A 24,690-nucleotide genomic window follows, 5' to 3' on the forward strand; every position below is an offset into this window, starting at 1 on the left:
GCTGTGCGTCCGCAGAGAATTTTACGCCCACATATGGGGTATTTCCGTGCTCAGGAGAAATTGCGTTACAAATTTTGGGGGTCTTTTTTTCCTTTACCTGCTTGTGAAAATAAAAAGTAGGGGGCAACGCCAGCATGTTAGTGTAAACATTTTTATTTTTTTACATTAACAGGCTGGTGTAACCCCCAACTTTTCCTGTTCATAAGGGGTAAAAGGAGAAAAAGCCCCCCAAAATTTGTAGTGCAATTTCTCCAGAGTACGGAAATACCCCTTATGTGGCCCTAAACTGTTTCCTTGAAATACGACTGGGCCCCGAAATGAGACAGCGCCTTGCGCATTTGAGGACTACATTAGGGATTGCATAGGAGTGGACATAGTGGTATTCTACGCCAGTGATTTCAAACAGGGTGCCTCCAGCTGTTGCTAAACTCCCAGCATGCCTGGACAGTGAGCGGCTGTCCGGAAATGCTGGGAGTTGTTGTTTTGCAGCAGCTGGAGGATCTGTTTTGGAAACACGGCCATACGATACGTTTCTCATTTTTATTGGGGGGGGGGGGAGACAGTGTAAGGGGGTGTATATGTAGTGTTTTACCCTTTATTATGTAGTGTAGTGTTTTTAGGGTACATTCGCACTGGCGGAGGTTTACGTTGAGTTGCCCACTAGGAGTTTGGGCTGTGGCGAAAAATTTGCCGCAGCTCAAACTTGAAGCAGAAAACTCACTGTAAACTCGCCCATGTGAATGTACCCTGTACATTCACATGGGGAGTTAAACCTCCAGCTGTTTCAAAACTACAACTCCCAGCATGCACTGACAGACCATGCATGCTGGTAGATGTACTTTAGCAATAGCTGGAGTCACACTGGTTGGAAAACCTTCAGTTAGGTTCTGTGACCTGACTCAGTACTTTCCAAACAGTGTGCCTCCAGCTTTTGCAAGACTACAATTCCCAGCATGTACTGATCGCCGAAGGGCATGCTGGGAGACGTAGTTATGCAACAGCTGGAGGTACGCAACTACAACTCCCAGCTTGCCGAGACAGCTGTTTGCTGTTTGGGCATGCTGGCATTTGTAGTTTTGCAACAGCTGGAGGGTCACAGTTTAAGAGATCGCTGTACAGTGATCTCCAAACTGTGGCCCTCCAGATGTTGCAAAACTACATATCCCAGCATGCCCAGACAGCAAACTGCTGTGTAGGCATGCTAGGAGTTGTAGTTTTGCAACTTCTGGAGGGCTCCAGTTTAGAGACCACTGTATAGTGGTCTCAGACTGTAGACCTCCAGATGTTGCCAGGCAACTCACCAGCTTCCGTAGGATCCAAGGAGCCGCATCGTCGTTCTCCTCTTCTGCCGCCGATCACCCCCATTGATCACCGCCTTCTACCGCCGCCCATGAGTAATTAAACTTCGGCGGCGGTCCCTGTCAGTTTCCCCATTCTGCCCTGCCTACTGTGGGTGGGCAGAACAGGGAAACCGAAAGTTAACCCCCCCGCCCCCAATTTGCTATTGGTCGTCGCTTCTTGATGACCAATAGTAGGGATAGGAGGGGTGGCACCCATGCCACCTCACTCCTATCCCTTCAGGGGGATCGTGGATGTCTCGGACAACCGATATCCCCCTTATATTCCGGGTCACCATAGACCCATATGACCCGGAATTGGCGACATGTTGCACGGGATGCCTGCTGAATGATTTCAGGAGGCATCCCAGTCCAGTCCCCAACCGGTGCGCGGCGGGGACCTGAATTCCCACGGGCGTATGTATACGCTCTGGATACTTAACGATAAAAAAACCCAGGGTGTATCCATACGCCCTGGGTCCTTAAGGAGTTAAGGGGTTAATAATAATAATAGTAATAAAAATAATGATACTGTTTCTACCATATCCACTTATCCAGAGATATTATGCTAAAGTTATATTGTCATCCTCCATTCCTGGGAATCCACCTCTCCCCTTCTACAGATCTCTGATTCCTTAATCATCCAATAGGGGGGCTTGTTTTCCCACTTATGTGCAAAATTTGTTTCCATGTGGACAATATCTTCTGTCTCTATTACAAGCTGTATGTCCAATATGGGAAATGTGCCTTGAATTATGCAGCTCCTCGCTCACTTGTTAATGTATCAAGTGACCCAGAGCCCACCACGTGGAGGTGGCTGCATTTCGGGCTCCTCCCCACCCCCACCCCAAACCATATGCAGACCTTGTGTGACCCAATCAGCATCTTGTTAAATTGGTTCACATTGATCGTCAATGGCCTTTGCTGTAATACTTCTTAGCTTTGTATGTAGGAAGTAAAATGGCATCTTGAATGTGGTCATCATGCCGGTTACTGTCCATTTGGCCATGGCCCATGCTCCAACCCACACATTGGATACATAATTGGACCACTTCAGTTTGCTTTTAGCATATTGCCAAGTCCGCTGCAGCCAAGACACTTTGGGCTCCGAGGCATCTTCAGAGGTTGTTGGTAAATCCATCTGGTTATCCGCCATGGTGACTGTCACATGATCGCTGTGCCTGGATTCATGTGGGTCTGAATTGTCACCTAAAGCCATGTCAATAGCCACATCTGCTCGCTGACCACGGTGCTTAATCTTCTTCCCAGGTATTTTATGGATCTCATAATATGGTGGAGTGACCTTATAATGATATAGGTTAGTATACCGCCAAAGGAAACTCGTCACGTAATGTATGAGACACACGACAGGCACCGATAGAACTGGGATATCTGCAAAATAGCGACAGGATACAATATATTAGACCTATATTCATTCATTTATTTATGTATATATATATATATATGTAAATACATATGTTCATATATATGTATATATATATATATATATATATATATATGTGTATATATATATATATATATATATATATACATATATATATATATATATATACTTTTTTGTTAAAACTGTAATTTATACAGCAAACTATAAATATTTTATAGGCTATATGCTAGAAGATTAGATGTCATGGATCACTGTATTGTCACTGTATGAAGCTTTTTTTAAACTTGTGTGTGACTAAAACATTGTTATTATAATTATATTACTACTATTATTATATTATTTCACTAATATCAGAGTAGCTTCCCATGTTTTCTTTTAGAAGGCAAAATACTTAAAGCATTGATTCACAAACTGAAATCATTTATCTCACAGGAATAAACATTTGCTCAATTGCTGTAAGAGACTTAAAGGAGTACTCTGCCTCTAGACATCTTATCCCCTACCCAAAGGATAGGGGATAAGATGTCTGATTGCAGGGGTCCCGCAGCTGGTACCTCAGCGATCTCTGTGCAGCACCCAGCGTTCATTCAGCATTCGACAGGGTCGCAACTTCATGGCCACGCCCCTCGTGAGGTCACACCACAACCTACCCATAGACTTACATTGAGGGGGTGTGGCCCTAATGTCACAACCCCCGCCGCCCGCTCCAAGCGTTTGGAACAAAAAGTGCCGAACGCTGGGGAAGCCCCCCTTTAAAGCCACCCAGGATAGACTGTACAAGAGAACATCAGTAACTTTACTGCACTCTACTATATTAACTTTACACTAATACATTCATGTTAAATCCATTTATAAACTGAAATTTTGGAAGTTTTCATTATTCCTACCTCTTAGCTTCATGGTCACCGTCCTTACAGGATCCTTTTGCCTAAATAGACAAAATTCTCTTCAATTTGCAAAATAAGCGCAGGTCTAGTAGGAGAACGTGTTCACCCGCCGAACCGAGGAAATAAGTGTTAGGGATTGGATTCTACCCTGGAGAAAGTCTCTTTGATGTGTGATGTCACAGCAGATGACATCACGTGTATGTGTATCCATTGTAATGGCTGTACTGTACTTTACTTACACTATGTACAGTTATACTGGGGGTTTACAAAGGATTTGACGATTACAGTTTTAACCCCTTCAGGGTCACAGCCCATTTTGGTCTTGAGGACAAAGGAAATTTTCATTTTTACATTTTTCATTTTTTCCTCCTCCCCTTCTAAGAGCCATAAATATTTTAATTTTCCACCCAAAGACCAATATGAGTTGTTGTTTATTTTGCGACCAACTGTACTTTGTAATGTACGGTAACATAAAATGTACGGTACTATAAAAAAATATATATATATTATTTACGGCTGGAAATTGAAAAGAAAACCACAATTTGGCAACTTTTGAGGGTTTTCGTTTTTATTCACTGACATGTTCTTTTTATACTGAGGGTCAATGCTTGGGTAAACGCTTTACTCTTTTTGTACTGCTTCAAAAAAAAATCTAACTTTTTGAACAATATAAGTATGTTTTAAACTGTATGAGGGCTAATTGTTTGCTGTATACGGAAAAATAAAAAAAAGTTATAGAGGTCAGAAGAGGATAATTTTAAACGTACTAATTTTGGTGTAAAAGTAATAATTTTTTTTTAACAGAAGTAAAACAAAATCAAACCTTAATAAGCTGTGTATCAATTTAATCGTATGGATCTACAGAATAAATATAAGGTGTCATTTTTACCGAAAAGTGCACTGTGTAGAATCTGAAGCCCCTAAAAAAAAAAAATCAGAATGGAGTTTTTTTTTTTTCCCTAGTTTTGCCGTAGATTTTGTGGTGAAATGATTGATGTCATTACAAAGTACAATAGTTGGCACAAAAAAACAGCCCTTATAGGACTCTGTATGTAGAAAATTGAAAGTGTTATAATTTTAAGAAGGTGAGGAGGAAAAAACTAAGTGCAAAAATGAAAAAAACTGTCCTGAAGGGGTTAAAAATATATAAATACCGTATATCCCGGCGTATAAGACGACTTTTTAACCCCAAATTTTCTTCTGAAAAGCCGGGGGTCGTCTTATACGCCGGGTATTGAGGTCCGGGATAGGAAAACTTCTGATTATCTGCCCGGGCCGGCTCCTGTGTGTAGCTGCAGGCGGGGGCCGGCCAGAGCAAGTAAAAACTAATACTGTATACTAAAAACCAGGGTGCCTCCAGCTGTTGTGAAACTACAACTCCCAGCACGGCAAAGTTGGGGGTCGTCTTATACGCCAAGTCATCTTATACGCCGGCATGGTCACTGCACCTGCACTCACATTTAAAGAAGATCTGTAGTGCTTATAACTTATCCCCCATCCTAAGGATAGGGTATAAGTTATAGATCACGGGGGGGGGGGGGGGGGGGGGTCCGAGCGATCGGGCCCCCCGCCATCTTCTGTACGGGGCCACAGTTATGTACAGGAAAGGGGGCATTCCGTCCCCGCTTGACGCGGCAGCGGGCACGCCCCTCCATGTATTTCTATGGAAGTCATGGAAGGGCGTGCCGGCTGCCGCGTCATGCGGGAACAGAATGCCCCCTTTCCTGTTCATTGCCACGGCCCCATACAGGAGATCGCGGGGGACCCCAGTGCTCGGACCCCCCCGCGATCTATAACTCATCCCCTATCCTTAGGTTGGGGTATAAGTTATAAGCACTAAAGATCTCCTTTAACCTGTTGGGGACGGAGGGCATACCTATACGCCCTCCGCCCACCACCTTTCTATAATGCGGGGCCACGCCGTGGCCCAGCATCATAGCGGGTCGGGCCAGGCCCCTAACAACAGCCGGGAGCCGAGGCTAATAGCGAGCAGCACTGATCGTGGTTTCGCGCGCTATTAACCCTTTAGATGCAGCGTTCAACTTGATCACTGTCCGAACGCCAAATGACTGCTCAGTGCCTGAGATCCAGGTATGAGCAGTCAAGCGGCAGAATCATTGATCAATGGTTTCCTATGAGAAACCATTGATCAATGTAAAAGATCAGTGTGTGCAGTGTTATAGGTCCCTATGGGAGCTATAACATTGAAAAAAAAAAGTGAAAAAAGCTTGAATCACCCCCCTTTTCCCGTAAAAAAAAAATCCAAAAACTGTGTAAATAAACATATATGGTATCGCCGCATACAGAAATGTCGGAATTATAAAAATATATAGTTAATTAAACCGCACAGTCAATGGTATACGTGCAAAAAATAAGCCATCATATGGGAAAAAAAAAACTTTTTTAGAAAAAAGTGTGAGGGGAGTGCTACTAAAATATAACTTTTAACCCCTTCCCGACCTATGACATACCTGTACGTCATGGGTGGCAAGGTGTTCCCGACCCATGACATACAGGTACGTCATGGACATTACTGCCGCTACTCGCGGCATCCCGCAGCGCCCGGAAAGATGGTGGCTATCACTGATAGCCAGCCATCTTACCATGCGACCACGGGGGGTTTCGTCCCCCACCCCCCCCCAGCGATCGCTGCTATCAGCTGGTCAAATCTGACTAGCTGATAGCAGCGTTTCGCTATCAGAATACTTAGCAGCGCGGTGTGTGAGTCCCGATCACGGGGATCGGGACACACACCGCTCTGCTAAGTGTCCCTGACCCGTCCCCCGGCGTCACTTACCTGTCGGAGCGGTGTCCCGAGCGGTCCCGGCGTCCTCCGTGCGGTCCCGGCGTCCTCCATGCGGTCCTGGCTGCGCTGCGTCCCGGAGGTGAGTTTCCGGCAGCAGGGCAGCATCTTCATTGGCAGCAGTGAGATCGCCGTAAAGCGATCTCACTGCTGCCTCTGAGAGTTTCAAAACTGCAGTTGTAGTTTTGCAACATCTGGAGGTCCTCAGTTTGGAGACCACTGTATAATGGTCTCCAATCTGTGCTTTTCCAGATGTTGCAAAACTACAAATCTCAGCATGCTCAGTCTGTCCAGGCATGCTGGGAGTTGTAGTTCTCTAACATCTGGAAGAGCACAGATTGGAGACCATTATACAGTGGTCTCCAAACTGTGGACCTCCAGATGTTGCAAAACTACAACTCCCAGCATGCCCAGACTGCCCAAGCATGCTGGAAGTTGTAGTTCGGCAACATCTGATCCTTCAGATATTGCCGAACTACAACTTCCAGCATGCCTTGGCAGTCTGGGCATGCTGGGAGTTGTAGTTTTGCAACAACTGGAGGCACACTAGTTGGGAAACATTGTCCGTTTCCTACCTCAGTGCCTCCAGCTGTTGCAAAACTATAACTCCCAGCATGCACTGACAGACCATGCATGCTGGGAGTTGTAGTTTTGCAACAGCTGGAGGCACACTGGTTTGGAAACACTAAGTTTGGTTGCAAAACACTTGAAAGTTTATTACTTAACTTAGTGTTTCCAAACCAGTGTTCCTCCAGCTGTTGCAAAACTACAACTCCCAGCATGCACGGACAGCCAAAGGGCATGCTCGGAGTTTGCAACAGCTGGATGTTTGCCCCCTCCCCCCAATGTGAATGTACAGGGTACACTCACATGGGCAGAGGTTTACAGTGAGTGCTGCAAGTTTGAGATGGCGCAAATTTTGCGCTGCAGCTCAAACTTCCAGCGGCAAACTTGCTGTGAACCTCTGCCCATGTGACTGTACCCTAAAAACACTACACTACACTGACACTAACCTAAAATAAAAAGTAAAAAACACTACATATACACATACCCCTACACAGCCCCCCTCCCCCAAAAAAATGAAAAACGTCTGGTACACCACTGTTTCCAAAACGGAGCCTCCAGCTGTTGCAAAATAATAACTCCCAGTATTGCCGGACAGCCATTGACTGTCCAGGCATGCTGGGAGTTTTGCAACAGCTGGAGGCACCCTGTTTGGGAATCACTGGCGTAGAATACCCCTATGTCCACCCCTATGCAAATCCCTAATTCAGGCCTCAAATGCGCATGGCGCTCTCTCACTTTGGAGCCCTGTCGTATTTCAGGGCAACAGTTTTGGGACACATATGGGGTATCGCCGTACTCGGGAGAAATTGCCTTACAAATTTTGGGGGGCTTTTCTTCTTTAACCCCTTATGAAAAGGAGAAGTTGGGGTCTACACCAGCATGTTAGTATAAAAAAAAAAAATTTTTACACTGACATGCTGGTGTTGCCCTATACTTTTCATTTTCACAAGAGGTAAAAGGGAAAAAAGACCCTCTAAATTTGTAACGCAATTTCTCCTGAGTACGGAGATACCCCATATGTGGGCGCAAAGTGCTCTGGGGGCGCACAACAAGGCCCAGAAGGGAGAGTGCACCATGTACATTTGAGGCGATTTGCACAGGGGTGGCTGATTGTTACAGCAGTTCTGACAAACGCAAAACAATAAATATCCACATGTGACCCCATTTTGGAAACTATACCCCTCACGGAATTTAATAAGGGGTGCAGTGAGCATTTACACCCCACTGGTGTATGACAGATTTTTGGAACAGTGGTCTGTGAAAATGAAAAATTTAATTTTTGATTTGCACAGTCCACTGTTTCAAATATCTGTCAAACGCCAGTGGGGTGTAAATGCTCACTGCACCCCTTATTAAATTCCATGAGGGGTGTAGTTTCCAAAATGGGGTCACATGTGGGGGGGGTCCACTGTTCTGGCACCATAGGGGCTTCCTAAATGGGACATGCCCCCCAAAAACCCTTTCAGAAAAACTCACTCTCCAAAATCCCATTGTCGCTCCTTCCCTTCTGAGCCCTCTACTGCGCCCGCCGAACACTTTACATACGCATATGAGGTATTTCCTTACTCGAGAGAAATTGGGTTACCAATTTTAGGGAGATTTCTCTCCTTTTACCCCTTGTAAAAATTCAAAAATTGGGTCTACAAGAAAATGCGAGTGTAAAAAATGAAGATTTAGAATTTTCTCCTTCACTTTGCTGCTATTCCTGTGAAACACCTAAAGGGTTAAAACACTAACTGAATGTCATTTTGAATACTTTGGGGGGTGCAGTTTTAATAATGGGGTCATTTATGGGGTATTTCTAATATGAAGATCCTTAAAATCCACTTCCAACCTGAACTGGGCCCTGAAAAATTACGATTTTGAAAATCTTGAGAAAAATTGGAAAATTGCTGCGGAACTTTGAAGCCCTCTGGTGTCTTCCAAAAGTAAAAACTTGTCAATTTTTTAATGCAAACACAAAGTAGACATATTGTATATGTGAATCAATATGTAATTTATTTGGAATATCCATTTTCCTTTCAAGCAGAGACTTTCAAAGTTAGAAAAATGCTAAATTTTCAAAATTTTCATGAAATTTTTAGATTTTTTACCAAGAAAGGATACAAATATCAGTGAAATTTTACCGATAACATAAAGTAGAATATGTCACGAAAAAACAATCTCGGAATCAGAATGATAAGTAAAAGCATTCCAAAGTTATTAATGTTTAAAGTGACAGTGGTCAGATTTTCAAAAAATGCCCAGGTCATGAAGGTGAAAATGGGCTGGGTCATGAAGGGGTTAATATAATAATTTTAAAATACACCACTGAAGTGATTGTGAACCAATACCATCTTAAAAACTGATACACAGGATCCACTCTAGGTTACCACCCGTATGGTGGATTTACCAGTATTCAGAGCGCCACCAATCCGGTGGATTTATATGAATATATACCGTTCTCAGATATATATCGTTCTCTACGCGTTTCTGCCCTAGTCTAGAGCGTCATCAGGAGAACTTCATATATATAGAAAGTCTCAACAATGTGGAAAATGTTTGAGATAAGGAGATAACAATGGCGTCACTCAATATATAAACATAGATAAATGCATGTAGCACCCCTGTAATAAGTGCCACTATGCTGGTGTAATTGATCTGCATGTGGCACCCCGATACTAGGTGCCACTATGCGGGTGTAATTACAGCGGATCCAAAGGAGATAACCTATAAAGAAGATACATAAAGCCAGTCAGACCATATGATCAGGTACAATATAATATCCTTTCATGTATAGGGCTCTCACTCACAGTCCGTGGTCCGTCTCCCAGTACCTAAAGAAAGAATACAACAAATATCCCTGTAAGGAGTTGCTGCGCGGCACCTGCAAAAAAATAGCGGTATCGCCGCCACTCGTTACTCACAGTCCGCTGATGTAACTGCCAATTACAGGATCCCGGAAGGTGCGCAAACCCGCAATGGCGGGGAGCCAGTAAAAGTCCGACCGGCTTCTATGCGCTGCCATGCCGCGATCCTTGGCGTCTGGCGTCATATCCTGGCACCCCAGCGTGACGTCATCCGTTCCCGCCTCTCTCTGACGCCCATAGGGGGCGGGACTAAGTACCGCTCGTCACTTCTGTATTCGGGGCCAGGTATGTTAGAATGTGATTTGCGGCTAGAGGAGTAAATACATTAACTCCTCAGTGACCGGCACCAATTATGATCACATGCTAGAATACTGGACAGCCTAAAATTGGAGCTTATTAGGAGATGCTACCCAAATATATATAAATTCATTGCTACTAAGCACCTCTAAGTGGCCCTATATGGTGGAGAGGTGGGGTTTAATGTTGGAGCCATACGGAATACATCTTTGAGGGGTAGATATTATATTTAGGTTAATAAATAAATAAACATCAGTGGAGAGGACCGGGACGCTAAGGTGCCTAATTTAATAATACAGGCACTGGGTCCCTCAATCTTTGAAAACAACCCGGACAAATCCACTGATGTAATATTCTCAAAGGGATTCCCTAAAGAATGGCTCATCTCCAAACCCCCCTCTCTTTGAACAAAAAGGCAAGGGGTTGTGAGGCCCCTGTTTCAGTTCACTAAAATTCCCAGGGAATGCCCCTATTCTTAAGTGGATATCTGTGAACCTCCAAAACAGATCAGAGTATACAATTAGCCAACTGAGAAAGAATTGTGTTCCTAGCCAACTAAGCAATAATAGATAAATTTAGAAAATTGTATTATAAAGGGGGGAAGATACAGTTAGGTATTGACCTGACAAAGTGGGGATGATACAGTTGGGGAGGCTATCAGGGAATAATGGAGTGGCATTAAAACTGGGCCTAGGGAACCTGATCTTACCCTATGCTAACTGATGCCCTGATCCCTAGGCAGTGTTATCGCCCTAATAAGGGCGGACCCTGCTCTCGTACCTCCTACTTGTCCTGTCACTCCCTTACTAGTTTGGTGACACTAGCTGATAGATCTACTAAGATCTCCACTTACTGCCTACTGGTCACCATAACCAGTATCATCCCCACATGGCCTGACCTATAAAAAGGGAGCAAAACTTAATTGGTCATTGAGACCTATAGGTTCCATCGTACCCATTTCGTATATAAGTCTGCACTCCTTCTGGAGTAAAAGTTTATCAAAATCACCCCCTCTTGGAGATGGATGAATTTGTTCTAATCCAATGAACATAAGATGATCATAGCAGCCACTATGTACGGAATTCATATGGCGAGCCAGGGAGGTATCTCTATTGTTTCTGACATCTCCCAGATGTTCTAACACTCTTTTCTTAAAAGGTCGGAATGTTTTCCCTATGTATCTTTTATGGCATGGACAAATTGCCAAGTAAATTATACCACAAGTGCTACAGTTAATGAAGCTACGAATGGTATGTATTTTACCTGTCCTCTCATAGAGAATTTCTTTAGTTTTTATCATGTTAGGGCACGCCTTACAATGTCCACAGGGAAAGTTACCAATTATAGGTGTTTTATTAAGCCAAGTGCTCCCTTTAGATGGTATAGGGGGGAGATGGCTATGTGTTACTAAATCCCCTATATTCCTACCTCTCCGATATGTGATCTGGGGTTTGTCCGATACTGTGTCCCTCAGATCAGGATCCATCCGTAGAATCCTCCAATGTTTCTCAAGTATTCCTCGTATCATTGGAGAAGCATGATCAAAGGTGGCAATCACACGTGTAGGCTGTATCATCTGGTCTGTCTGTTTGGGGGTCAACAGGTTTTCCCTGGGAGTTTTAAGGGCATTTTGATAAGCTGATCTTAAGATGTAGTCCGGATACCCTCTATTTCTGAATCTCTGTCTGAGATCCATTGCTTCCCTCAGGAAATCCTGTTTGTCAGAACAGTTCCTCCTGAGGCGGAGGTACTGCCCCCTCGGGATACCCCTTTTGAGGGGTCCCGGGTGGCAGCTTTCCCACCTCAGGAGGCTGTTCGTGGACGTCACTTTTCTATGTATGGTGGTCCGCAGTTTACCCTTAGGAGTTTTTTGGATTGAGATGTCCAAGAATGGGATATGTGAGTCATGGTATTCATATGTAAATGCAAGTCCTAGACTATTATGGTTCAGTAATCTCAGGAATTCTTTAAACTCATCAGTGCTGCCCTGCCACAATATAAAAATATCATCTATAAAACGCGCCCAAACTAGGGCACGTTCACTAAAATATTCCCTTTCTTCGACAAAGACTTGGGTGGCCTCCCACCAGCCCAGAGTGAGATTAGCATAACTGGGGGCACTAGGGCTCCCCATTGCAGTCCCTCTGAGCTGGTGGAAGTAAGTCCTGTCGAAGAGAAAATAATTATGTGTGAGTGTGAACCTCAATATTTCCAGGACAAATTCATTGTGTAATCTCATCTGTATGCCCCGTTGGGATAAGTAATGCGAGACTGCTGCTAGTCCAATATCATGCGGGATAGATGAATATAACGACTCCACGTCAATGCTAGCCAGCAACACATCCTGTTCCACCTCTATTCCTTCCATTTTATTAAGGAGATCCATCCTGTCTCTTGTGTATGAAGGGAGGGCTAATACGAATTCTCTAAAAATTTGATCAATATATATCCCGAGATTCTGTCCCAGACCTCCTATGCCCGCCACTATGGGTCTCCCTTTTAGAGGGTTAGTCCCTTTGTGGACCTTTGGGAGGGCATAGAAGGTGGGGACAGTAACGGATTTGGGCAGCAAAAATTTAAATTCCGAGTCACTGATGAGTTTTCGTTCCTTAGCTATAGATAGTATTTTAGTAAGTTCTTTTTTATATTTGGAAGTAGGGTCTCCCGATAATGTTTCATAAGTAAGGCTATCTTTTAATAGTCTATTGCACATATCTATGTATTGTGTTCGATCCATGACTATAATGTTACCCCCCTTATCTGCGGCTTTGATGACCAATTTATCATTCTTCTGTAGTTGTTTGATAGCCAACTTCTCTTGATATGAGAAGTTGGTCCGATCCTGAGGTATGGAGGGAAGATTCAGGTCCTCTATATCTCTGATCACCAAATCCAGAAACACATCTATACAGGATGTTTCGCCTGTAGGAGGGAATACTTTACTTTTTAACTTACAGGTAGTAAATGGTCCTTCACCTCTTGATCTATGGTTGTCATCTAATAATGATGCTAGATCTCTTGTGGCTGGTAGATCATTTATACCGATACCTAACTCCAAACATTCCTTTCTGTCTCGTGTTTTAAAGAATTTTTGCCATTTTAGTCTACGCCCAAACAGATGGAGGTCCTTAATCAAATTGAATTGGTCAAATGTGACCGTGGGTACAAATGAGAGACCCTGTGCAAGGACCCCGATTTGTTCCTGGGATAGTTGTTGTTTGGATAGATTCACCACTTGTAATGAGGATCTATCAACTCCTGTATTTAGACTCTGGGTTCTCTGGTTCGGGTGGGGTAAGGATCTCGACTCTGGTCCTTGTATTCCCCCCCTAAAAAATGCCCAGCAGAGGATGAAGGCAAAGAGCCCGTATCCGACCATTCCTGATTGTGGTTAGATTTCTTTTTATAGTTCCCACGTCCACGGGAGTTACCCCGCGTACCTCGCGCGCGGTAGGGTGCTCCTCCTCGTTTACCGCGTGCTGGAGCTCTGTCTCCTTCACCAGGCTCGGTATCCGAGGAGGAAATCTCAGTCTCAGTCTCCCGAGGTGTGGGTACTCTGGACAATACGGTGTAAGCTCTATTATCTCTGAATTCCTGTAAGTCCCTGATGAATTGTAAGTGTTTCCTTTCTTTTAATTGATACTGAAAACGTTCCAATATATTTTTGGTATGTGTTTCTTTGTTATTAAATTCTGGGTCGTCCTTAAATCTTAATACAGTATCTCGTTGCTCATTCAATTTAGCTTCTGCTACCGTTAGTCTAGTTTTTTCTTCCTCCAACAATATTTGAATGAATTTCAGCGAGGTGGCTGTAGCTTCAGTTTCCCACTTTTTTAATACTGTTGTTGTTCTAAGTCTGGGTGCCGGTAACACCGGAATTCTCAGACCTCGGGGAACTATGTTATGTCTTAAGTAGTTTTCAAATGTTTGGATTTCCCAGAATGAAACTGCATAATCTTTATAACAAGAGACAAGGTCCCTAAGGGCTACTTTCAGAGAGGGTGTGTATTTAGGCTGTGAGTACATTCGCTCCGAAAACACTTCTTTTGCTTCCGTGAGCCAATCTGCCAAATTTGGTGATCCAGTGACCAAACTAGCCATCACATAAACAGATTCCAAAAATTTTGTATGCAGAATGATTTAGCTGACCTACAAGGGGTCATATCATCTCCCAGCATCAGAAATGCAAAAAAAAAACTTTTTTAGAAAAAAGTGTGAGGGGAGTGCTACTAAAATATAACTTTTAATATAATAATTTTAAAATACACCACTGAAGTTATTGTGGACCAATACCATCTTAAAAACTGATACACAGGATCCACTCTAGGTTACCACCCGTATGGTGGATTTACCAGTATTCAGAGCGCCACCAATCCGGTGGATTTATATGAATATATACCGTTCTCAGATATATATCGTTCTCTACGCGTTTCTGCCCTAGTCTAGAGCGTCATCAGGAGAACTTCATATATATAGAAAGTCTCAACAATGTGGAAAATGTGTGAGATAAGGAGATAACAATGGCGTCACTCAATATATAAACATAGATAAATGCATGTAGCACCCCTGTACTAAGTGCCACTATGCTGGTGTAATTGATCTGCATGTGGCACCCCGATACTAGGTGCCACTATGCGGGTGTAATTACAGCGGATCCAAAGGAGATAACCTATAAAGAAGATACATAAAGCCAGTCAGACCATATGATCAGGTACAATATAATATCCTTTCATGTATAGAGCTCTCACTCACAGTCCGTGGTCCGTCTCCCAGTACCTAAAGAAAGAATACAACAAATATCCCTGTAAGGAGTTGCTGCGCGGCACCTGCAAAAAAATAGCGGTATCGCCGCCACTCGTTACTCACAGTCCGCTGATGTAACCGCCAATTACAGGATCCCGGAAGGTGCGCAAACCCGCAATGGCGGGGAGCCAGTAAAAGTCCGACCGGCTTCTATGCGCTGCCTTGCCGCGATCCTTGGCGTCTGGCGTCATATCCTGGCACCCCAGCGTGACGTCATCCGTCCCCGCCTCTCTCTGACGCCCATAGGGGGCGGGACTAAGTACCGCTCGTCACTTCTGTATTCGGGGCCAGGTATGTTAGAATTTGATTTGCGGCTAGAGGAGTAAATCATATGGAGCCATCATATAGAGGAAAAAACGAAAGTGCAAGAACGGGAAAACCCTCCGTACCCAAGGGGTTAACCCCTGGACATGTTTTATTCATATGGTTATGCTTGTATGGGCACTTAATCTGTGATTTGTTGTTTTCATCAGTACCACATTTGTGTATATGTGATTTTTGATGACTTTTTATTCCTTTTTTTTTTTTTCCGGGATGTGATCACAATTCAGCATTGGACTTTGTTATTTTTATGTTTTATGTCGTTCACCGTATGGAGTCATTAACGTTATATTTTAGTCATTCAGACTATTCTACCAAATATGTTGATTTATTTTATTTTAAAAAAAATTTTTTTTTATAAAATGGGAAAAGAGGGGGAATTCATTTTTTATTGGAGGAGGCACTTATTCCCTTTATTAAACTGTAACAGTTAATAGCTATATTTAGATTTTTAACCCCTTAAGGATTCAGCTCATTTTCACCTTAACAACACGGCCCTTTTTTGCAAATCTGACCACTGTCACTTTATATATGAATAACTCTGGAAGGCTTTTACTTTTCATTCTGATTCTGAGATTGTTTTTTCGTGACATATTCTACTTTAACATAGTGGCAATTTTTGTCGTTACTTGCATCTTTTTTTGGTCAAAAATCCCAAAATTTTGAAAATTTAGCATTTTTCTGCCTGTAAGAAAAATGGACATTCCAAATTATATATTGATTCACAAATACAATGGGGGACATTTATCAAGGGATTTAGAGCTCTTTTTTTGCTTACAAAAGTCGCACAAAAGGTCGCATTAGCACTTAAGCAATTTTTTGTGCGACTTTTGGCTGTAAGCAAAAAGCTACAAAAGAGTGTACGAAAGTAAATTTTATTTTTTACTTTGCAGTGGTCAGGGAATTATCAAGTGCGAAAGTCGCATAAAAAGTCGCAAGCCCTCAAAAACTGCGTAAATGTAAGCCAGCTCGGAGCTGGCACACAAAACGGCTTTTGAGAGCAAATTTTATATTTCCCGCTGGCAGCCGTGATCACAGCTCCAGCGGGAAATATATTGCAACTGTACAAAGGAGCCCGGGCTGGCATCACTCTGCAGCCGCCCAGCTCTGTCTGATTCTAACCCCGCTACCCTAACATAAGGACACCCCCCCTTGTTTCCCACCCGCCTGCGCTGCACATCTCCCATCTGTCTGCTACCTGTTGCAAGACTACAACTCCCAGCATGTCCATACAGTGAGGGCATGCTGGGAGTTGTAGTATTGTAGCGGGCGGACAATGTGCGGCGCGGGCGGGTGGAAGACAAGGGGGGTGGGGGTTATATAAAGCAGTGTCCCCATCCCCATCATTGTATTAGGGTAGCGGGGATAGAATCGGAGGAACCCGGGCGGCTGAAGACTGATTCCAGCCTGGGCTCCTTTTAACAAACCTCGGCGCAGTGGAGTTTCTATTTCCCTTAATGTAATTTCATATTTCCCGCTGGGTCCCGTAATTGGCCAGGACCGAGCAGCCAATCACGGGAAATTTGATATTACATTAGGGACTAAAAGCTGCGCGGTTCCGCTAGATGTTAAAAGGAGCCCGGGCTGGCATCAGTCTGCACCCTCCCGGGCTCCTCAGATATCCTGCGGCGCCGTGGTAAGGTGCCCGGGCTAACCTCACTCAGCAGCCCCCCACGGGACTCCCACAGCCGTCAGGGAGATGTGTAGGTGCCGTCCCTGTCATCCCTCAGCACTGCGGTACACACCGAGAGATGGCAGGGACGGCTTCTGCACATCTCCCTGCCTGGCTGAGGGAGTCCCGGGCGGCTGCAGTGTTATGTCAGCCCGGGCTCCTTACTACAGCGCCGCAGAGTTTGCTGTAATTTCAAATTTCCCGCTGAGTCCCGTGTCACGTCACCCGGCAGGAAATATGAAATTACAGTGATTCTCTGATCACTGCAGCCAAGGAGCGGAGCTCATTACCACCCTCTTCCCTGGCTGGCACGACTACAACTCCCAGCATGTCCTTACAGGAAGGGCATGCTGGGAGAGTTGTGGGGGGGGGGGGGGGTGACAAGCTTGTCACCTGCCCCCCTGCCGCACAACTACAACTCCCAGCATGCCCTTACAGTAAGAGCATGCTGGGAGTTGTAGGGGGGGGATGACAATCTCCCACACCACATGACTACAACTCCCAGCATGCCCTTACTGTAAGGACATGCTGGGAGTTGTAGTTGTGTGGCAGGTGACAGGCTTTTCACCTGCCCCCCTACAACTCCCAGCATGCCCTTACAGTAAGGATATGCTGGGAGTTGTAGTCATGTGGTGCGGGAGATGGTTACCCCTGCCCCCCCCCCCCCACACACACACTACAACTCCCAGCATATCCTTACTGTAAGGGCATGCTGGGAGTTGTAGGGGGGCGGGTGACAAGCCTGTCATCTGCCCTCTGCCGCACAAATACAACTCCCAGCATGTCCTTACAATAACGATATGCTGGGAGTTGTAGTGTGTGTGTGTGGGGGGGGGGGGCGGGGGTAACAATCTCCCGCACCACATGACTACAACTCCCAGCATATCCTTACTGTAAGGGCATGCTGTGAGTTGTAGTCATGTGGTGCGGGAGATTGTCAACCCCCCTACAACTCCCAGCATGCTCTTACTGTAAGGGCATGCTGGGAGTTGTAGTCAGGCGCGGACGGGTGACAATAAATGTATTAACCTATTTTTCTTTTTTTCTCCTCATTTCAGATCCATGTATCCTGTGGACTATTTCGGATTTGGTGGACTGCTTCAATGACCAGCGTCTTTTTTAAACCTGTTTAATGTTAATGAGAGTGTTTTTTGGAATAAAATTTTTTGAAACGTGTTGTGTTTTTTTTTTTTTTAATTACTTGAAAGGCTTAGTCTAATAGACGGAATCCATTACTAAGCCTATGCTTAGTGTTAGCCCCCAACACAGCTAGCGTAACCTTCAATTATTACCCCGGTACCCACCGCCACAGGGGTGCCGGGAAGAGCCGGTACCAATAGGCTCGGAGCATCAAATATGGCGCTCCTGGGCCTAGGCGGTAACAGGCTGGCATTAATTAGGCTGGGGAGGGCCAGTAACAATGGTCCTCGCCCACCCTGGTAACATCAGGCTGTTGCTGCTTGGTTGGTATTTGGCTGAAAATAAAAATAGGGGGAACCCTATGCGTTTATTTTTATTTTTTTATAATTATTCATGCAAAACAAAGATAAGGTTCCCCCTATTTTTATCCAAATACCAACCAAGCAGCAACAGCCTGATGTTACCAGGGTGGGCAAGGACCATTGTTACTGGCCCTCCCAAGCCTAAATAACACCAGCCTGTTACCGCCTAGGCCCAGGAGCGCCATATTTGAGCCTCTGGGCCTGGTGGTACCGGCTCCTCCCAGCACCCCTGTGGTGGTGGGTAACGGGGAAATAATTGGGGGTTAGCGCTAGCTGTTTTGGGGGCTAATGCTAAGCCTCAGCTTAATAATGGACTCTGTCTATAATACTGCTTCCACTACTAAGCCTGCCAAGTAAATTAAAAAAAACAACACATTTAAAAAAAAATGTATTCCAAAAAAACACTCCCCCAAAAGTCCTCATTCACCATTTTATTAACATTAAACCAAAAAAATGCTAATCACTGCACTCCCCTGAATCTAAAGTAATCCACAAGATACACGGATCTGAAATGAGAAGAAAAAAAATGAATTAGTACATTTAGGGTAAAAAAAAAAGTGGTAAAAAGGGTAAAAAAAAAAACATAACATACCGTATATACTCGAGTATAAGCCGAGTTTTTCAGCACGATTTTTCGTGCTGAAAACACCCCCCTCGGCTTATACTCGAGTGACCTCTCCGCCCTCAGTGGTCTTCAACCTGCGGACCTCCAGATGTTTCAAAACTACAACTCCCAGCAAGCCCGGGCAGCCATCGGCTGTCCAGGCTTGATGGGAGTTGTAGTTTTGAAACCTCTGGAGGTCCGCAGGTTGAAGACCACTGCGGCCTTCGACATCATCCAGCCCCCCTCTCACCCCCTTTAGTTCTGTACTCACCTCCGCTCGGCGGGACGGTGCTCCGCTGGTCCGGTGCTGCAGGACTGTCCGGTGGGAGGTCGTCCGGTGGGATAGTGGATCCGAGCTGCCATCTTCACCGGGGGGGGGGGCCTCTTCTCCGCGCTTCGGGCCCGGAATAGTCACATTGCCTTGACGACAATGCAGGGGGACGTTCATTACCAACGTCCGTCTGCGTCGTCATCAAGGCAACGCCTCTATTTCGGGCCCGAAGCGCGGAAAAGAGGCCCCCCCGGTGAAGATGGCAGCCCGGAGTACAGAACTAAAGGGGGTGAGAGGGGGGGGCTAGATGATATTGAAGGCCGCAGTGGTCTTCAACCTGCGGACCTCCAGAGGTTTCAAAACTACAACTCCCAGCAAGCCCGGACAGCCGATGGCTGCCCGGGCTTGCTGGGAGTTGTTGTTTTGAAACCTCTGGAGGTCCGCAGAAGACCACTGTATCAGACTTTGACAAGCGGTGATGGTGAAGGTGGGGGGGGGGGGCTGATGACAAGGGGATGATGACAAGGGGATGATGAAGGGGGTGGGGATGATGACAAGGGGATGATGACAAGGGGATGATGAAGGGGGGGGTGTGGGATGATGACAAGGGGATGATGAAGGGGGGGTGATGACAGGCGGTGATGATGAAGGAGGGGATGATGACAGGCGGTGATGATGAAGGGGGAATGATGACAGGCGGTGATGATGAAGTTTGAATGATGACAGGCGGTGATGATGAAGGGGGGATGATGACAGGCGGTGATGATGAAGTTTGAATGATGACAGGCGGTGATGATGAAGGGGGGATGATGACAGGCGGTGATGATGAAGGGGGGATGATGACAGGGTGATGATGAAGGGGGGATGATGACAGGCGGTGATGATGAAGGGGGTGTTAATGACGGGGGTCTGGATGATGACAGGGGGGATGATGTATTGAGTCAATAACTTTTCCTGGGATTTTGGGGTGAAATTAGGGGCCTCGGCTTATATTCGGGTCGGCTTATACTCGAGTATATACGGTGTGTGTGTGTGTGTGTGTGTGTGTGTGTGTGTGTGTGTGTGTGTGTATATATATATATATATATATATATATATATATATATATAAAAATTCAAAGCTGAAAAATTGTGTTCTGTAGTCATTTATCGGTTTTTGCTTATGTGTGCAAAAAAAAAATGGTATTCAAAAGTGATTTATTGGTTTTTGCTTATGTAAGCCAAATTTATCAACCCCCTGTGGTAGTTTAATAAATGTGTCACACAAAAGCAAAACCAAAAGCAAGAAAAAAATGCCAACAGAACTCGATTACCAAAGCAACAATGATAAATGTCCCCGAATATGTCTACTTTATGTTTGCATCGTAAAGTTTTCATGTTTTTACTTTTTTAAGACATTAGAGGGCTTCAAAGTATAGCAGCATTTTTACAAACTTTTCACGAAAAATAAAAAATCTGAATTTTTCAGGGACCAGTCAAGTCTGAAGTGGATTTTGAGGGGCCTTTCTGTGAGAAATATACCACAAATGACCCCATTGTAGAAACTGCACCCCTCAAAGTATTCAAATGCCATTAACAAAGTTTGTTAACCCTTTAGGTGTTTCACAGGAACAGCAGCAAAGTGGAGGAGAAAAATTAAGATTTCCATTTTTTATACTAACATGTTCATGTAGCCCAAATTTTTTTACATTTTTGTAAGGGTTCTTAGGAGAAAAAGTCCCACAAAATTTGTAGCCCAACTTCTCTTGAGTATGGAAATACCTCATATATTGACGCAAAGTGCTCTGTGGGCCCACAACATGGCTCAAAAGGGAAAGAGCAACTGTGGGATTTTAGAGGGTGAATATTGCTGAAATGGATTTTGGGGGGCATGTTGCATTTAGCAAGCCCCCATGGTGTCAGAACAGCAAAAAAAAACAAAAAAAAAAACACATGGCACACTATTTGGGAAACGACACCCCTCCAGGAACGTAACAAGGGGTACAGCGAACCTTAACACCTCACAGGTGTTTGACAGGTTTGCATTGAAGTTGGACTTGAAAGTGAAAAATTAGATTGTTATACCCCTTGTTATGTTCCATGAGGGATGCAGTTTCCAAAATGGGGTCACATGTGTTTTTTTTTTTTTTTTTGTGTGTTTATGTCAGAACCGTTGCAACTATCAGCCACCTGTGCAAATCACCAATTTAGGCCTCAAATGTACATAGTGCGCTCTCACTCCTGAGCCTTGTTGTGCATCCGCAGAGCATTGTACGCCCACATATGGGGTATTTCTGTACAAATTTTGGGGGTCTTTTTTGAAAATAAAAAGTATGAGACAACACCAGCATGTTAGTGTAAAAAAACATACTGGTGTAGACCCCAACTTTTCCATTTTATAAGTGGTAAAATTAGAAAAAGCCCCCAAAATTTGTAACGCAATTTCTCCCGAGTACGGAAATACCCCATATGTGTCCCTAAACCGTTTCCTTGAAATATGACAGGGCTCCAAACTGAGAGAGCGCCATGCGCATTTGAGGACTAAATTAGGGATTTGCATAGGGGAGGACCCGGATGCAAGCATTACAATTGACTCTGCTACCATAAATACCCTACAGCAGTGTTTCCCAAACAGGGTGCCTCCAGCTGTGGCAAAACTCCCAGCATGCCTGGTCAGTCAATGGCTGTCCGGCAATGCTGGAAGTTGTTGTTTTGCAACAGCCGGAGGCTCCTTTTTGCAAACAGTGCCGTACCAGACGTTTTGAATTTTTATAGGGGGGGTTTACACTGTGTAAGGGTATATGTAGTGTATTACTCTTTATTTTGTGGTAGCGTAGTGTAGGGTTTTTAGGGTATATTCACACGGGCGGGGGTTCATAGTGAGTTTTCCGCTGGGAGTTTGAGCTGCGGTGGAAAATTTTCTGCTGCTCAAATTTGTAGCGGGAAACTTACTGTAAACCCCAGCTCGTGTGAATGTACCCTGTACGTTCACATTAGGGGGGGGGGGGGGGGTCAAACCTCCAGCTGTTGCAAAACTTCAACTCTCAGCATGGACTCACAGACCGTGCATGCTGGGAGTTGTAGTTTTGCCACAGCTGGAGGCCCACTGGTGAGGAAAACCGTGTTAGGGAACAGACAAACTCAGTGCTTCCCCACCAGGGTGCCTCCAGCTGTTACAAAACGAACACTCCCAGCATGCACGGTCTGTCAGTGCATGCTGGGAGTTGTAGTTTTGCAACAGCTGGTGGCACACTGGTGGGGAACCACTGAGTTAGGTTCTGTTACCTAACTGTGTTTCCTCACCAGGGTGCCTCCAGCTGTTACAAAACGAACACTCCCAGCATGCACGGTCTGTCAGTGCATGCTGGGAGTTGTAGTTTTGCAACAGCTGGAGGCACACTGGTGGGGAACCACTGAGTTAGGTTCTGTTACCTAACTGTGTTTCCTCACCAGTGTGCCTCCAGCTGTGGCAAAACTACAACTCCCAGCATGCACTGATGGCTAAAGCGCATGCTGGGAGTTCTAGTTATGCAACAGCTTGAGGCACGTGTTCAGTGGCGTCGCTAGGGGGGGGGGGGGGGCAGAGGGGGCCACAGCCCCCCCTACATCATGATTGGCCCCCCCTTGTGCCCCCCTAGCAGCAGTAGGTCACTAGCAGCTCTCATGGCCATCAGGGGGGTACCGCTAGTTCACCAGTAAGGGGCATCCTTTTTTTAAATAAACCTTCAGCCTGCAGCCCTGTCACCACGCAGGGGCCGCGCTATGCAGACTGGGAAGAGCAGACAGGAAGCTCCTCCCCCTCTCTCACTCCCCTGTATACTGGACCTTGTGGAGCAGGCCCGCTGTGTGTATACAGGCCCGGACACCACCAGTATGGAAGACTTACCTGCCCAGTGCCCACTGCTCATGCTGCCCTTTTAAAGTAAGTAACTTGCTTGGGGGAGAGGGGGAAAGTTGTAGTTCGGGAGACAGTGGGAGGTAGTTCAGTGTTTCCCAACCAGGGGGCCTCCAGCTGTTGCAAAACTACAACTCCCAGCATTCCTTTGGCTTTATGAGCATACTGGGAGTTGTAGTTTTGCAACAGCTGGAGGCCCCCAGGTTGGGAAACACTGATCTATCTATCTATCAATCAATCTATCTATCTATCTATCATCTATCTATCTCATATCTATCCATCCATCCATGCATCTAACTTTCTATCTATCTATCTATCTTTCTCATATCTATCTATCTTTCTCATATCTATCTATCTATCTTTCTCATATCTATCTATCTATCTATCTATCTCATATCTATCTATCTAACTCAGATAGATGAGAGATAGATATGAGAGATAGATAGGTAGATAGATGATATATAGATAGATAGATACATAAATATATATATAGATAGATAGATATGAGATAGATAGATAGATAAATAGATGATATATAGATAGAGAGATGATATATAGAAAGATACATAAATAGATGGATAGATAGATGATAGATAGACAGATCGATAGATAGATGATAGATACATAGATATGATATAGATAGATAGATGATAGATAGACAGATAGATATATAGATGATAGATACATAGATATGATATAGACAGATAGATAGATGATAGAAAGATTAGATAGATAGATAGATAGATAGATAGGAGATAGATGGATATGATATAGATAGATGGATATGATATAGATAAATGTATATGATATAGATAGATAGGAGAAAGATAGATAGATAGATAGATAGATCAGTTTCCCAACCAGGGGGCCTCCAGCTGTTGCAAAACTACAACTCCCAGCATTACTCTGGCTTTATGAGCATACTCGGAGTTGTAGTTTTGCAACAGCTGGAGGCCCCCCTAGTTGGGAAACACTGATCTATCTATCAATCAATTATCTATCTATCCATCTATCTCCTATTTATCTATCTATCTATCTCATGTCTATCTATCTATATAATATCTATCTATCTCATATCTATCTAATATCTATCTATCTATCCATCTATTTATGTATCTATCTTTCTATTTATCTATCTATCTCATATCTATCTATCCATCTATTTATGTATCTATCTTTCTATTTATCTATCTATCTATCTATCTCATATCTATCTCAGATAGATGAGAGATAGATGAAAGATAGATAGATATGAGAGATAGATAGATGATATATAGATAGATAGATACATAAATAGATGGATATATAGATAGATATGAGATAGATAGAAAGATAGATAAATAGATGATAGATAGATGATAGATAGATATGATATAGATAGATAGGAGATAGATGGATATGATATAGATAGATGGGTATGATATAGATAGATAGGAGATAGATAGATAGATAGATAGATAAAGAACAATATGATGCAGCACGCCACAGGTTTGCAGAAA

The sequence above is a fragment of the Hyla sarda genome, chromosome 2, assembly GCF_029499605.1.
Source record: "Hyla sarda isolate aHylSar1 chromosome 2, aHylSar1.hap1, whole genome shotgun sequence".
NCBI classification, from domain to species: Eukaryota; Metazoa; Chordata; class Amphibia; order Anura; family Hylidae; genus Hyla; species Hyla sarda.